Here is a 3329-nt window from a genome sequence, read left to right as displayed (position 1 = left end):
ATAAATTAATTTAAAAATAAACAAAATGCAAAATTAAAAAAAAAAGAATGAAACTTGACAGAGGATTGGACCTGGCTTTAGAAAGACTTGGGTTCAGATCCTGTTTATGGCGCTTACAAACCTGTGACCCTGGGTAGGTCACATAGCCTTTAAATTCTAGTTTTCTCATCTGTAAAATGGGGATAATGGTACCTGCCTTAAGGGGTTGTTACGAGACTCAAATGAGGTGACCTTTGTCAAGCATTAAATAAACAGGAGTGGGATAATTATTTCCATGACTGAAGAATGCACATCTATCCTCAGTAAATCATCTTGAAGAAGCATCAATCCAGCCATTGTCAGGTATTACCATCTCTGCCCCTCAATTTATCTATAAAATGAGAAGATTGGACTAGAGGCCTCTGAGGTCCCTCCTTATTCTAAACCTATGATCCTATGCATTTGCTAAGAGCTAATTGTGGAGCTGCTCAGCGGTGCAGTAGATAGAGTATTGGGCCTGAAGTCAGCAAGCCCTGAGTTCAAATCCAGCTTCAGACACTTACTACTTGTGTGACTCTGGGCCAGTCACTTAACCCTGTCTGCCTAGTTCTCTCATCTGTAAAATGAACTGGGGGAAGGAAATGACAAAGATATTCCATATCTTTGCCAAGAAAACCCCAAATGGGGTCACAGAGAACCACACACGACTGAAATACAACTTAACAACTTAACGACAAAATGGTGCCTGCTGGCTTACTGTGAACTGGCCAACTCTCGAGAATGAGGCACAGCCTCAGTCTCTGTTTAACTGCATTTCTCTTATTATTGGTGATTCGCAGCATTCTTTCATGTGGATGTTGACAGTTTGCAATTCTTTTAAAAACAGTTGGTTCAAAGATTTCCTTTGCTTATATTTCTATTTGAGAAGAGGTCTTGAGTCTTAGAGGATTTCTGCTATACTTCTCAAAGAATAGAAAAGAGAAGAGGAAGAGGAAGAGGAAGAAGGCTCTGGGAAGTGAGAGGAAGGTATACTATGGGTCACACTAGTCAGGGCTCGTGAACTCTAGTGTTAGCAGTATAGGCCCACAGTGTTTTCTCTAGAACCTGGGCTCCCTGGTCCTTGAGTGGGAATATCAGTTGGGAGTTCCCTCCTCTGAACCATATTGGGGTTAGTATTCTTTCCTTCCAGCTCAAACTCCTTGATCCGAAGATTCTAATCCTCCCCCTTCCCCTTCTTCCCTTTTTACATAGGGGAGAAGATCCATGGCAGGATATGGGGAGGGCAACACCCAGAATCTAAAATTATTATTAGGGTGATTAGTAGACAAAAATGAAAACCTGAAAAAAAGAAAAGCCATGCAAGTATTTTGATTTTTATGGTGAAAATCAGTGAAAAAGAAAGTTTGGCTTGTCTGGCTTCTCAGAAGCATTTTCCTGTCACTGTTTCCTCTTCCCTGACATGGAGAGGGTGCCTCATTGTGGCCACTGCGTTGGGCTATAATCAGAGCTGCCGTGAGTAAGCAGGCTGACCACAGATGACATCTTTCCCTGGCCACAGTCTGTCCTTTCCCCCCAACTCCATTTCAACGAGGCCTTTCCTTGGGACTTCACACCTAGATGTGCTTTATCTTGTGATAAAAGAAAGGGGAAAGACATTTTCAAATGAGTTTTAATACCTTGTTTTTCTTTTTTAAGGGCCTGCAAAAAGTAGGATCAGTGAACTTTTGCATTATCCAAGTGTTTTCTTTGTAGGGAGTGACACTGGTCCCCTGGTCTCCTTACAGTGAGAAATCACCTCTGCTTTCATCAGAGGCCCCCGAATCACTGACTCTCTGACTAGTGAGGGGCCCAGAACGCTTCTTCTTTGCCCATATCTGAATCCTTTTGGGAGCATCTCTGACAAGGGGACGTCTCGTCTTTGCTTGAGGATGGCCAGTGAAGGAGAACCTAACCTGTTGCCTTCGTGGGCAGCCCATGGTTAGCTCTTGGTTAGCTCTGATTATCAGGGAGATTTTGTTGATACTGAACTTAAGTCTGTCTTTCCGCACCTTCTACATTGTTCCCTCTTGGAGGCCAAGCAAGACGTCTAATCCCTTTTCTCCATGGCAGTCCTTCAGATTCTTTTTTTTTTTTCAATATGATTTCATGTAATGTTCATTAGGTTCTTGATATAACTCTGTATTAGTTCAAACTTAAAATGTCTCCTAATTGGATATTAGCATATTACTGCTATTAGTGCTCCCCATAAATGTCATTTTTCTTCCACTTCATTTCTTCAAAGTCAAGCTCAGACCCTGCCATCCTCCTGCAGACGTCTTTAATATCATCACAAGTTGTTTCAAAGTGAGCTGTAGCATCATAAGTGCAGGAAATGAAGATCTGACTTTCTGTTCCCAAATCAGTTGGAATATACAGATCATTGATGCTAACAAAGTTCTGTTCAGTTGGCTCCGAAAGCTCTAATGTTGGTATGATTTCCTTCTCAGGTTCTCTGGTTTCCACAGCAGTACTGACAATGGCAATGCACTTTACTTGTGCAGCCACATTGTGTTCAGAAGAAATCATGCAAACATAGAGAGCTGATTTCCGGTTGACCTGGCTCTGTGGAGTGATGATCTGGCATCGTTGGTGTTCTTAATTGGTTGGCTTAGGATACAGATAACTCTGATCACCTGGCCTGCTTTTGTTTTTACTCTCTCTTTGACATAACCAGGGTCACAAAGCTGCTTACAATGGGCAATCTCTTCTTCAGATTTCACACCAATCATTTGTTCGTCTTTTACAATAATTTATTCAATTGGCTTGGTCAACATATAGGTACCTCCATAAATGACACTTAGCATTGCAAATCCTTGGGGCCATGAAGTGGAGAAAGATATGGACTCTTGTCATATCTTGCTGAAGAGTCACTATGAAGTTTAATCCTGTTGATGGTTTGTCCATGTAGGTGCATTTTCATACATTCATGCATTCATTCATTCATCATTCATACATGCATTTATTCAATTTCATTCATTATTTAGTCATTCATTCCTCGCCTACCTGCCCAGCATTCAATTCAGCATCATTCACAAACAGTTTGCTTCCTGTCTGGTGTTTAGGAACATTTTTGACTATTGGATGCCAAGACTCACCCAAAGGAAGGTGTATTTCCCACCCTCAGGAATGTCCTTTGACAGATGTGCAGTAGATATACAGGGAAGCTATTGTGTCTGTAGAACAGCTCCAAGAAGCAAATACCACTTTTGTCTAACTCAAACGAGAGACCCACCCCCACCTCCAACTATGCCCATGTCTTTGTATGTATAAAATTGTGTCTATCTGCTCCCATTGTATGGAGATAAACACCA

General features: G+C 41.6%; 1 pseudogene; it reads right to left on the bottom strand.

Annotated features, from left to right (window-relative positions):
- Positions 1–1680: 1680 nt before the first annotated feature.
- Positions 1681–2932, bottom strand: LOC110199916 (rab GDP dissociation inhibitor beta pseudogene; annotated as a pseudogene).
- Positions 2933–3329: the final 397 nt, after the last annotated feature.

The sequence above is a fragment of the Phascolarctos cinereus genome, unplaced genomic scaffold (genome assembly GCF_003287225.1).
Source record: "Phascolarctos cinereus isolate Bilbo 61053 unplaced genomic scaffold, phaCin_HiC Scaffold_5;HRSCAF=322, whole genome shotgun sequence".
In the NCBI taxonomy this organism is placed as follows: Eukaryota; Metazoa; Chordata; class Mammalia; order Diprotodontia; family Phascolarctidae; genus Phascolarctos; species Phascolarctos cinereus.
The sequence above is the reverse complement of the archived record's forward strand: the minus strand, read 5'-3'. Positions and strand labels throughout refer to the sequence as shown.